Genomic DNA, 14,376 nt, shown 5'->3' on the forward strand with positions numbered 1-14,376 from the left:
TATATATTCTCTTTTTTTAAGTTTGTATTTAAATTCTAGGTAGGTAACAGACAGTGTCGGATTAGCTCCAGGTGAATAACACCGGCGTTCGTCGCTTCCGTACAACACCCGTGCTCATGGCAGTGAAGGCACCCGTAAGTCCCAACTTCTAACGGGCACTGTCCCATTTAAGCAGAGTAAGTAACACTTACTCTCCTTGGTTTTGCCCCTAAGAATGAACCAAAAACGAATTTCCAAAGTTTGAAACAGCTTTTAAACTAGAAGCTCACAGACTGTAAGACTGTATCTCTTAGATTCAACTCAGCACCATTTTATTCAAATGAAACGACCTAATGCTTTCTGATGGGGGAGAATCAGCTTCTATTCAGATGACCAACCTATTTTTTAAAATCAAGTTCAAAAAGGGCTTTACAAGTTTAATGCTCCCAAACACACCATTTGCACAGGAAAGGAAAGAACTTATTTGTACTTTGAGCCTGATTTTGTAGATTTTGAGTGACTAAACACAAATGAAAAGAAAGATATTCTTAGGTATTTTGGTATTTGTTTCTGTTGGAACACATCTTCACTTCAATGTAGTTTTGAGTATGAACAGGGCAAAAAGTTCTTACGTCTGGGTTCTGTTATAGACAGACAGGGCATGAATTAGGGTAGTGACCCAGAAAATGGCAATAGTTGGAATTTAGTCTGTGATGGTCTTGGATTGTTTGGCAACAGCTGTCTTTACTTCCTTGCACAATTTGGACTCGGATCTGAAAAAGAAATGGGATCTGGTAACACTAAATGAAAAGCACTTGGGAGCTGTTGCTGAAACATTATAAAAGGGGAAGGAAATCCACCCACCAATTTGTCCTTCCCACTAGAAAAACCCCCCACAGATGAAGATGCCATGTGTGGTGTCCTGAACTGCCATCAGACCATACCAGCCACACAAAGTCCGTGAGAAAGAGTTTACGAGTGTGGTTTGATACATAGAGATGTAGGCGCACCCTTCATACCTGCCTCAAAAAGCCATTCGTGATGGGTACATGTGGCTGATTAGGAAACTGGCACAAGGCTGCTCAGAAGTCATCACTACTCACATGGTTGCCACTTAACCTCCCACATGAACCCCACAAACCTGTCCTCCAGTGTTTCACCATGGAGGCAACCCCTGCAGCATTTCTTTAATGCCGTCCTGCTGAGACACGGTCCGTGCTAGTAGTAGGAACTGCTGTATGTCAAGGGGAAAGGTTTGAGTTTCTGATTTTGCCACCAAGTCCTACTGTGATGTCATCAGGTCACCCATTTTTCCTACTGTGATGTCATCAGGTCACCTACTTTTCCTACTGTGATGTCATCAGGTCACCTACTTTTCCTACTGTGATGTCATCAGGTCACCTACTTTTCCGTCACCACATCACCCCTCGATCCTTTCAATATACTCAGTATCCAACTGTGAAATGCTTTATAAACCACAGTCAGATCCCGGAACGGTCCCTTTTGTTCTGTCGTAGACTTCCCTTCAACAAGTCTTGTCCAGTGTGTGTCATTAGACAAAACTGCCCGTCAGCATGACAGAAACGACACTGCCCCGCACGAAGGCACCTGGAGTGTGTCTGAAAGGCTGCCGTCCTGACTGCGAACGTGGGTGTTGAGGACGACAAATGTCAGTGCAGGAAAAACACTTTCAGCTCTTACCTAAAAACCGAATTTTTCCTTTACACAATTGTATTTCAAGAATATCAGTAGAATAATATTAAGAAATTACCTCTGTCATCTAGGGGTTCCTAGCATTTTCTAATATGAAGACTGCTTCTGAATTTATTCATGAACGCTGGCATGTGGGGGGACAGGCTTTTAGCATCTTCTGACTCGATAAATAAAATAACTTTTCTAAGTACATGACTTAAGTAAATATGCATTTTCTTCATCATAGCACCTCTCAACACATTTGCAAAACAGAATTACATATGTGTGCAAGTCCTATTAGTACGATCAACAAATAGGCTTGGTTCGTGTGGACTCCTAGATTCCTTGCAAAAAACAAAGTTTGGGAATTGTGCATCCCTATCCTCCAAGCCCTTTGCTTTACAAATAAGAAAAGTCAGGGCCCGGAGAGATGATGCGATTGGTGTAACGTTTTGGGGTCACTGGCAGAACTAGACTGTACTCCACGTCTTCCGGTATTTCCATTCTCCACCATAGGCTCCCTTAGCAGGACTGGGAAAAGATACCCAAACTCCTGTGTCTTCATTTATGAATTTACAGTGGTGGCTATTCATCGAAGATGTCACACTACAAAAAGTACGCAGGAAAGATGGGACCTCGTTGTGGAAGCCCAAACTGGCCATGCCTGGCCCATTGTAGTTGTTCAATAAATAGAGCAGACGGAAACACAACTTCTTTTCCATGACCAGCTCTCTGCCTTCCCTGAGTCTCCACTTCCCTCAAGCTTGAAGCTCTGTCATTGTTCACTCTTGCACAGTTGAATATTCAAACTTGCGTTTCCCAAAGATAATTATCTATAATTCAATTCCTACCTCTGCCCACTCTCCCCACCTTCCATCACTCCAACGGTGTAGTAATTGTCTACTGGACTCACTTCCGTGCCTGCGGACCGTCCTGCGGACCGAAGTGACACAAAAGGACTGTTCTCATTTCCGAGTGCTTCAGAAGGGAACTTTCTCTCTCACAGTTCTAAGGAAAGTAACAACGAAATAAGTTTTCCCTTTGTCTTCATTCATTCTTTCTAATATTCTAGGAGTTCACGCTAAGCTCACTGAGATGGTGACTATTCCCAAACCAAATCACATCTTTAATCTTGTAGGTAACACTATCCTGCCGCGGCAACGCCCATTTTGGAAGCACCTTGGCGTCCTCCTCACGTCTGTGAAATGGTTTCTTGAGCCCAGGGGACTCGTTTTTTGCGTGGAAAAGCCAAGAGATGGCCAAGGAGGAGCGCTGGGAGTGGGCAGAGCGGGGCCGGTGACCCTGGCCTTCCCGCGGGCCCAGGTCGCACTCGGCTTCTCCCAAGGGAAGGGGCGAGGACAGGTGCGTCCAGCTGCCCAGCACGCCTGAGGCTTCAGGTGCTCGGTGCTCGGCGTCGTCCGGAAAGCGGATTTAGGTTCGGGCGGGGTTGGGCAGGTGCACGGTCACGGCGCTCGGTCTGGAGCCGCGGCCGCGGTTTCCACAGCACACGCAGTTGTGGCGGCTCGCGGCGCCCACGGTTCACTAGGAAGCGCCAGGAAACCGCGGTTCTGAGCCGGCGACAAGCCGATGCCGCCTCGGAAAACAGCAGAGGGGACCCGTGCCGACAGCGCGACTCCCACCCGCAGCCCCGCGCGTCTGGCCTGCGGGAAGAGCCGCGCACAGTGGCGGGGAAGCCCTTGCTCGGCCCGTCCGTCTGGCTTCATCCTGACTCACGGACGCACACGGACTCACGGACGCGCACGGGCTCACGGATGCGCACAGACTCATGGACGCACGGGCGGACGCACAGACACAGACGGACTCACAGACATGCGCTCGGACTCACAGACACACAGGGACTCACAGACGCACGGGCAGACTCACAGACACGGACCCCCAGACGCGCATGGACACTTGGACGCGCACGGACTCACAGACACACACACGGACTCACGGACACACGCACGGACTCACAGACGCACATGGCTGCACAGACACACACAGAGACTCACGGATGCGCACGGACTCACGGACACGCACGGACTAAAGGACGCACACGGACTCACGGACACAAGCACGGACTCACGGACACGCGCACAGACGCAAAGACATGCACAGACGCACAAACACACGGGCTCATGGACACGCGCACGCGCTCACGGATGCGCGCGGACGCACGGACACGCGCGGATGCACAGACACTAGCAGAGCCGGCGCCCCGCAGCACGCGCCCGCTCTTGCCGGTTCTTCTGGCCGAACCTCCCGCACCGCGGTTGGCCCGCGGGTCCCTGGCGTCTGCCCCTCCCCCCGCGCGCAGCCGCCGCGCAGGTGCAGCCCGAGCCCCGCGGTCGCCGCCGCCCCGGCCCCGCGGCAGCCCCGAATCCCTGAGGCGGATTCCTCCCGGTTTTCTTGCACGAACGTGCAAACCCAACGCTCAGCCCTTGGACGACTCGACCCACAACGGCCGGGGCTGGGACGGCGCACGGACCACGCGCTTCGAGAGGCTGCTCCGAGAGCCGCGGCGTGAACACCGCCGCCTTGAAGTCCGCCGGGCTCGTCTCCTAAACCCACTGGGGAGCCCGTCTTCCACCTGCAGCAGCACCGGTTCTCCTGTTGGAGGTGGGGGTCCGGGACCCCGTGTCCTCACCCGAACGTGCTGGGGGGCCTGGCCCGGGTGCGCGCGAGGCAGGGCGCAGCCCCGAGAACCGCCCCCGAGCCGCGCAGGCCTTTGCGGTGACAACCGGCTTCTGCCCGTCGGGACGAGCGCGGGGCTCGAGGCCTCTTCCAGGGCGACGAAAACCAAAAACAAGAACAAGTGACCAGAAAGAAAGAAATCCTGCAACCTACGAACACGCTAACCTTCCCAGATCGGCTGAGAAGGACGGGCCTGTGTTCTCCGGGCAGAGTTTGGTCTCCGACGGGGGCATCCTGCGGAGCAGCTGGCGGGGGCGGTAAAGGAGGAAGCGGCTACTCTCTGAGCTGGGTCCCTTTTGTTTCCTAGGCCCCCTGGTAAATCAATCCTGCTATAGAAGAAAATGAGGCTAATGTGATCATATTTGTTCTCCACCAACGAAAACAGCGACAGCCTTGGAAGTGCTTTTCCGGCTCCTGAAGCCTGGGGTCCCAGGACGGTGGCTCCCCAGCTTCAGTGTGTCCTTCAGCACGTGGCGAACGACAGCCACCGGCCGCCCGCGCCCTGACTGGCGCTTGGGCCCGCGCAGCTGGTGCTTCGGGCCAGAAAGAGAAACCGCCGCATCTGCAGAGCCTAATTTCTGCTCCGTTTCCGCTTGCAGGGAACAGCTCGCTGCCGTCCCCTCGGAGAGCTCTGGGGCCCAGAGCTGGAGAGGCTCACCGCAGAGGCTCTCCCGCCTTCTGTTTCTGGCCCTCACTCAACAGCGAAGCCTCGTTTGCATTTAAATTTTGAATACGGGCCCTTCTTGACTTAGCAACTTAGCAGTAGAGTTCCATGTGCTTGTGACTGACGGATATTCAAAACAATCCAACGTATCTTATTTGATTCAGTCTCGCTTGTGGTTGAGTTGTTTTCTGAAAGACAAAGTGTCCAGAATCCTCAGTTCTGAGGATGGGGCGCAGGGGGAGCACCCTTGGGCCTATGCACGTGGGTATACATCAAAACAGAGCGAAACAAAACAAAGAATCTTTGCCATGTGCTTGCTTCTTTGCACTTTGACCTCAGCCTGCAAACAGGCAGATCTCAGCTGGGATGGATCTAATCAGGAAGTGCTGGAGATATTTTTGTAACTATTTTGCAACATAAAGCTGCATCTTTCTGCTTCCCTTGAAAACAACACGTCCTGTCCCTCAAAGATCATAACACTTGGGTTAAAATTTTAAAAAGGAAGAGAACAAAATAGAATTCCATGATGCTGGCTTGGACTGTATCCACCACCTTTGACCCACGTCCCAGATGCCAGGCCCCTAGAGGTCACTGTTAATTCCTTCCCTGCTACTGGAAAAAATGTAGCTTCCTTTCATGCAGACGGAAAGCTGTTCTGTGGCTCTCTGCAGGGTGGACTGCTGTGTTGGCCTGCGAGGCTCTAGGCCTTTCCGACAAACCAGTGGAGAGAAGAGTAGGATAGAAGGGACAACCAAGGATGACATCTTGGAGACAGGGATGGGCTATGGCCTGGCTGTGTGAACAGAGCGGCAGGCAAGTCACAGCAACCAGGGATAAGAATGTAGCACTGGGTGTGGTGAAAAAATAATGAATAATGTTTTTCTGAAAATAAATAAATTGAAAAAAAAAAAAAAAGAATGCAGGTTTGGGCTGGTGACAAGTGGGAGGAGATGCTGCTGTGGTGGCAGAGGCCATTCGAGTTGGACGCCACAGTCCCTAACTAATAAATGGTGTAAACTGTCACCTTACATTTCTCCTCCCAGTGAGCCTTCTGGAACTCAATTATAAATAATAATTTTATTAGATCAAAAGTAATTTGTCTAAATCATAAAACTAAATTTTCAAGAAAGGTGATGTTGAAAGTTCCCAAGGGACAAAACACTGTATATGGTTGAATAAAGTTGTATCTTGCCTCTGTCATTCCCCCACCACTGGACTCTCACTGACCCACTCTGGGCCACATTGCTTTGTGCCTGGAGAGGACATCCCCTCCCCGCACCCGCTTCCGCTCAGCCGCTCCCTCCCAGTGACGTCATACCGCCCCGCACAGCATCTCATCTCTGTCTCTCCATTGGCTCAGTTTGGTTCACTGTAACTCTGAGAAGTTTTCTTCTCCGCTCGCACACACTCAGGCTTTCCTTCTTGTCCCTTAGCTTCTCAGTTTGCGTAGAAGAATTATGTTGCTTCTTCATCTTTATGACATTTATGAGCCAAAAATGTGTGCTAATGTCCTTTAGAGCACTTAGTTATCTTTAACTGTTTATGTTCATTAGTGAGATTCTCTAGAGAGTTTCCTTCTCCCCTGGAAGAGAGGAACTGGGTAAAGGTGGAGACTGATTTTTCTCACGCCTCTGTTTTAAAAATATCTCCAGTTCTGATATAGTGGCAGGCACGTGGCAGAGATATAATCAGTAAATATTTGCTGAATTATTGAATGAATGGACGAATGCAATATATATTGAGCACCTACTATATGTCCAATACTGACCTAGATGCTGGGGATATAATGACAGAAGCTCGTATTCTAACTGAAAAATGCATCAAATTATCTTCATTTAAGTAAAAGAAAAAGCAGCTAAAAATAAATGTCATAAAAAAACTGGTATGATCAAGCTCTAAAATCCTTCAAAAATAAGCATTCTATCTCCTTATCTTTTTTAATTAAAACTCTCCTATGTGCCAGCTTTCAAGAGGAAATATTTCCTTTTTTTACTTCATTCTTTTTCTCTCTTAATGACTAATATTATATAATATTATTTCCAACGTGTGTCTTTGCAAACGTGAGGTGTTTCAGACACATTATAATATGAATAGGCTTTGGATGTGAGCGTGGGAACCCAACTGCCGTTTAGAACATTTTATAAGAGAAGATATTCATGTGTCTAACAATGAACTTAACTCCAGAAATACACTCCATCTGCATGAGTGGAAGAGATCTCAGCGTGGGCAAAACCCAACGAAATGTTGAAAAAAGCATTGCAGACTGTTAGTACCTGACTTTTAAAAAAATGGGTGCAAGTATTTTAGCTACTCATTGCCCCAGGAATATTATTATGACGAGGAGGAACTCGATGGTGACCCGACAGCATGGTGTGAGTTCTATCTTCTCCCCAGGTTACTGGTCACCCACGACTCAGATTTCTACTCCTCCAAAAGAAAAAAAACGAACACAACTCGACTTCTGTCACCTCTGTTGATGTGGCCTGCCATTCACTGACTAGAAAAGGAGGCAAACCTTGCCATCAGGTCACGTGAACTCTTGTTCGGTATTAAAATTTAAAGGCGTATTGTGAACAGTTTCTCCCCATGAAGATGTTATATTGATTTTCAGCATTTCTTTTCTTTTCTTTATTTTCCTGCCTTCTGCATCCTTTGATTTGTTCACGTGTCAAAAACTCACAGACAGGAAGATTATGAAGACTAGTTAACAACATAGAAGGCACATAACACTCCCCACAAAACTGTGAAAATAAAAACCATGCCCTGTGTACAAAACACATCCTCATGCTGCATGTTCCATTGTCACTGAAGTTCAAAGACTGAATGTAAAAGTTATGGTAGCAAGGACTCTAAATTGAGCCTAACTCAAGTTGAAACTTTTTGCTATCTTCTGTATCATTTACTTCACACAGTTACAAGTATGGCAAAAGGCGACATGCGTATCTATATTTAAGATGGTGAAGAAATGGCAGATATCCATTCTAATGTGCTTAATTCTACAGTCAATTTTTTTATTCACATCAATTCTGCTTAAATATTTTCAAATCCTATGGGAATGAGCCTCTTAAAAATGAAATCTGCTTCCAACTGAGGCAAATGCTGGACAAGGCTTGTTATCATCGCAGCAAACACTTCAGTGCGTACATGTTTGTGCGGATGGATCATGGTGTGTTGAGAGGTGTGGTGTGTCCCCCCTATTGACAGTGGGTAAGTGTCAAACAAGCATTGACTTGTAAATACGCGTTATTCCAAAGACTCTACTGCTTCTATGAACTAGAATCTTCTACACATGCACCTCGTTTGAAGAAAAACTGGTATGGAGACCTGTACTTGGAAAACACAATTTACAGAGAGCTTTGCTTCATTAAAGATTCCTTCCCTTTAGGAAGGAACTTCCCATGGGGCTCCTATAGGTGGCCAGCAACATCCGTGAACTTTGAATATGGGGTTTCCATCCTTCAGAAAGACGGATATTGGTTGGGGGGCAGGGGCAAGACTCCTGCGTTCATGTAATTCTCCCACCCCCACCCCCAGATCACCCTCTTTCGGTGTCTTTCATTCCTTTAGGGCACCTGACCAACTGAGCCCATTTTCCTTCATTTTTCTGGTCATGAGCCTTTTTTTCATTACTTAAAAATGTAGTCAACAGAGCAGCCCTATACCTCTCAAGACTTGTTACCTCCTGCTTAAAGCATTCAGCTCAGGGCAGGCGATCTCTTTGGCTAGGAGGTGCTGGCTAAGGTTTTTCTTAAAAAGCTTTCTCTCAACCCATTAGGGAAAATGCCACATAAATTATTGATCTCCCTGGAGTGCGACACGTGCCTCCCTCAGAAAGGGCCTGCAGACTTCAGTGAGGGGAAGCGCCAGCCTAGCGCTCCGACTGGCTTCAGGCCAGCTCCTCGAAGATGCTTTCACCCCACCTCATTCCCAGTGTGGGAAGTGGGACAAAGGATTTTAGGAGCCTAAGAATCAAAGTCCGGCCGGCACTCGCCTGATGTAGATGGGGCTTGAACGGGCCAGATGTTCCAAGTCACATGTGGAGAAGTGTTTGTGGTTGGATTCTGTTTGAAACTGATTGTTGATACTCTCATGAGACAGCCTGTGACAAATTATATAATAAAAATGTTAAAAATAGCATATTTATTCTCTGGAAAAGCTGAGTTCCCACAATTCAGTTAGCTGGGAAAATTGCTAAACTTTCGGACAGAAAGTGCTGATTCCCTGTTACAAACCTTTCATTACACACAGGATTTTTCCTTATAATTTTTATTCTTCTGACCTTGGAACAATGCTCCAGCTATCTATTTTTTAAACAAATAAAACAGATAAGTAAAAAAAAAAACAGATAAGTCAATTTGTAGTTCTTATTAAATTTTAAATCCAAATAAAATGTACATACAATATTGATGAATTAACTACAAAAATGAGAGTGAATTTTCCAGGAAATTCTATGCCCTGTCCAAGAGAAATATGTGAGCCACAAATGTAATTCACATATGTAGTTTAAAATTTTCTAGTAGCCACGTTAATAAAGTAAAAAGAATCAAGTGAAATTAATTTTAGTAATACATTTCATATATTTTATTTGACCCCATGTATCCCAAATCTTATAAGTTCAATGTGAAATCAGTGTAAAAAATTATTGAGATATTTCACATTTTTTTTCTGGAATTAAAGTTTCAAAGTTACAGCACATCTCAATTCACACCACCCACATTTTCAATGCTCAATTTCCACATGAAGCTAGTGGTCACTGTATGAGAAGCCTATACATTATCACAGGCCCGTATCACAGCAAATATTTGAACAAAGTGAGAAAAAAACCTAATCCTCTGTGTAAAAATATGTAGATATTTACCAGTGTTTCCCAGGACCATGGGATATGCAATGGAGTGGTGGGATTCTCAGAGGCATAGATCTTGGCTGAGAAGGTAGGAGGTGAAGAGAAAGTCAATACAGAGCAGGGAAATAATTTGTGTATTTGGGACTGAGGTGAACTAGTCTGAGAAGCATGTGAATTGCTGGTCTTTCAAATACACTATGTGCCGGGAATGCTTTTGGCTGCAAGTAACACACACTTGAATTAGACGGAGTGTGATGGTTAATTTTATGTGTCATCTTGACGGGGCCATGTTACGGATTGTGGTCCAACATTCTTCTGCATGTTTCTGTGGGGGTGTTTTTGGATGAGATTAACACTTAAATTGGTTGACTTTCAATGGAACAGATTGCCCTCCCTAATGTGAGTGGGCTTCACACCATCAATTGAAGGCCTTGATAGAACAAAGACTGACCTCCCCTAGCAAGAGGGAATTCTACCAGCAGGTGGCCTTTGGACTTGAACCACAATGTCAGCCTTTCCCTAGGTCCTCAACCTGCTGGCCAACTTGCAGATTTTGGATTAGTCAGCCTCTATGATCATGTGAATCAATTTCTTTTTGTTGTTGTTGTTGTTGTTTGGTTGGTTGGTTTTTTTGTGAATCAATTTCTTAAAATAAATCTCTTTCTATATGCATACATTTCCTATTGGTTCTGTTTCTCTGTATAGGAAATTAAACTAAGAAGGGTTTATTTTCAAAAACAATGTCATGGCAGCATCTCTGATTTTCTTGGCCCTTTCCTCATGCTTACTGCCGTGTAGTTACAAAGCAGATGCCGCATCTCCAGACACCATCTGTGCATTCAAGACAGGAAAAGAAATTGGGATGATATTAAGAAAACAAAAACTTTTGGAGCACCTGGGCGGCTCAGTCAGATGAGTACTGACTCTTGGTTCTGGCTGGGGTCATGACCTCATGGGTCATGGGATCAAGCCACGCATCAGGCTCCACACTGAGCAGTCAGTCTGCTTGAAGATTCTCTCTCTGCCCCTACCCCCATGTGCACATGTGCACACACTCCCTCTCTCTCTCAAATGAATACGTAGATCTTTTAGGGAAAAATTCAAGGTCCTCCCTACAATCTTCTACTGGTATCACATCGTATCACAACGTCACTACAAACAGAAACACCAGAAAAATCAAGTGTTTTATTTTTCCAGCCTGTGTAGTAGAAAGTAGCAAGAGAGGAAGAGATTGAAAAGTCCTGTGAGTCAACGAATTCATGACATCAAACATTAAGTGCAAGTTGGTATAATCCTTTTGGAAGGAAATACATACATATTTGTCTGTCTATATCTATATTTACATATACATACATACCTACATATATCTAGATTTAGGTACATATTTACGTATATGTATATGTGTATCTACATCTATCTATGTCTCTCTAGATGTATAAAACACGCCACACCAGTCTAAAACATTCTGTAAGCAATAAGCATTAAGCTATTCCTTTCATTATGATCTATCATTTTGGATTACAAACTTGTAATCATTTGAAATGATTGCAGTCATTTTGACTGCTCAGTCTCCAAACACCTTTATTTAGAGGCAAATTCAAGGAAGTAGGAAGGCAGGACCCACCCTGGAGGGTAAAGCCTCAGATATCGTTTCCTCTCTGGGAGCTATACTGTGGCCATAGAACCTTCTCAGTGACCCAGACTCTCATTGAAGTTGGGGTCTCTGGGGAGCACTGCGAGGTTCAAGATCTATTAGAGATCATTGGAATCTGCGGCTGTCGGGGGTAAAACTCAGGGTGCCGGGGCGAACGTCGGAGGGGGCGGTGGTTGGTGAGGCTGCTGATGGTACTGAGCTCACAGGTGTCTTGGGAGCAGGTGAGATGGGGCTTGGCAGAGCGCCTGGGCACAGCGAGACATCCGTGTGCATTTCCTCTGCACATTATGGGGTATCACAGACCTCTCTTCATTGTACCTGCCTTCTCGTAAAACAACCCCTCTCCCTCTGCTCACTCCCCCTGCTCGAGTGCGCTGGCCTTTTCCGCCTCCAGGCTCCGACTTCAGGCTGTTTCAGAGCCACATTTTCTCATCTGAAGACCTGATCAACTGGCTCTTAACATTAAAAGAGAGAGACAGAGAGAGAGACTCCCATCACCATTACCTACTGAATAAATTCTAATGCCCACAGCCGGGCAGCAGAACAGCTCCAGACTGCCTACATGGGAGAGACTGGGGAGCAACCGAAGGAGGAGATTGAGAAATTGCTCTTTTTTTTTTTTTTTCTTGGACTGCATTTTATACGTCAATAATATTAGTGAACTTCTTAAAAAAGCCAACTTCAGAGGCTTCCAATGGCCATATTAGGGACAAATTGAGCAACAAAATGTGTGATGATGGTAACAAATTATAACCCATAAAATAAGAATACGTGAGTCTGTACTGATATAAAGAATTGAATGAAGAAATAAATGGAGGGAAAGGGAAATCTCTTTCTTAAAATAGAAATATAAGCAATAAATGTAGAAGGAAATGTTGTTGGCAAAAACTATAGTATTAGTAATTGCTTCAGGCAAAAATCAATGGATGCCAGAATTAGTAGGTGAAAATATGATGAGAAACACTGTGTTTGCATGATATTACATGACACATTTTATTTTTTATAAAGTGTAAAATATTAAATTTATACTAGAAAATTCTGGCAGAACTACCTTAATGAAGTGATCCAAAGTTAACATCACCAGTTATGGAGCAAATCATGCCTCTTGTGGGATGCTATGAAGACACCTATCGCCTGTGTGGTAACCTTGCCAAAAGTATGTAACTTACATTAGTAGTTCTCGGCTGAAATTGATTCTCTGTCTCACTCAGGGTTTTTTTTTAAAAGTCTGGAAACGTTTTTGATTATGAAGACTGAATGTGTGCTATAGGCATCGAGTGGGTCAAGGCCAGAGGTGCTGTTAAACATACAATAAATACAACGCAGAGGACAGCTTCGATAACAAAGACTTATGTGGCTCAAAGTGTCAGTGGTGACAAAACTGAAGAATCCTAACTCAGATTTAATCGTAAGGAACCATCAGATAAACCCAGATTGGAAACAGCCTAAAGACTAACCGGCCAATAGTCTTAAAAAATATAAAACAGAACAGAACCTGGAAGAACTGTTCAAAGATGAAGGAGACCAAAGAGGCAGAATCCAAATGCAAGGTGTGACACAGGGCTGGATCCCCAGGGAGAAAGAGGACATGAGTGGAGCAGCGGAGGAAACTGAAGCGAGGCCTACTACAGAACAGAGTGATGCCGCTGTTGGCTTCCTGATTTTGATCCTTGTGCTATGAATATGCAAAATGTTAACTTTTCGGAAAACTTGGTGAACAGTAGACAGGAATTCTTTGCACAATTTTTGCAACTTTTTCTTTTCAGTCAAAATATCACTCTAAAATGAAAAAAGTTTCAATGAAAAATATTTTTTAAATTGTATTTAAAATCAATTAATTAACATATAGTGTATTATTAGTTTCAGTGGTAGAGTTTAGGGATTCATCAGTTGCATATAACACCCAGGGCTCCTTATATCAAGTGGCCTCCGTAATGCCCATCACTCAGTTCCCCCAACTCCACCTCCCCTCCAGCAGCCCTCAGTTTGTTTCCCGTAGGTAAGAGTCTCAGATGGTTTGTCTCCCTCTCTGATTTCATCTTATTTTATTTTTCCCTCCTTTCCCTTATGTTCATCTGTTTTGTTTCTTAAATTCCACTTATTTTAAATCGAAGAGAAAAAAGAAATGAGAGACATAAAAAGATTTGAGAAAATGTGATATATGTTAGAGATAGACAAAGAAGACAGAACTTATGGATAGTATGAGAACTTTTCTGAATTCTTTAAAAAGGACTTAAAACTGAATATTGAAAGATCACACCATCTACCCTGGGAATATTGACCTGTATCAACTGACCAGCAAGAAATATTTTATTAAAGTCACTTTTTCTTTAAAGAAAAAGAAAATATCCCTTGAATAGCTAAAAGAAAAAAAAGAAATAGGTAATTTATAAGAAAAGGAAAATTAGACTATTATGCTTTTTGATACTGATGTTCTATGTGGGAAAAATATGGGCTAATACATTTAAGATCCTCAAGGAAGCAAGTGTGAATCCAAAGATTTTCTTTTTAAGTCGAGCATAACTTCCAAGTATAATGGGCACATAGAACTCACAAGTTGTTTCCAAGAGCTCTTGAAATCTTCTTGAAAATAAGTTTCAAACAACAAAATAACTAGATAGATATTGTCTGACATGAGAAATTCTAGTGAACATTCAGTATAGAGGTTCCCTAGAACTATGTTGACTGACGAAATGCTGAGAGACAATGTTCAGAGCTGAATCTTCTGATAGTGTAGCTACACAAATATTTCAAAATGGAGGAGAAAATAGTTTCAGTAATTATATTGGTATTAGTCTTATAACTGCTCTCCTGAGACTGTTATGTGTATAATATGGGATAAAACAAATG

This window comes from Neovison vison, chromosome 3, assembly GCF_020171115.1.
Source record: "Neovison vison isolate M4711 chromosome 3, ASM_NN_V1, whole genome shotgun sequence".
NCBI lineage: Eukaryota > Metazoa > Chordata > Mammalia > Carnivora > Mustelidae > Neogale > Neogale vison.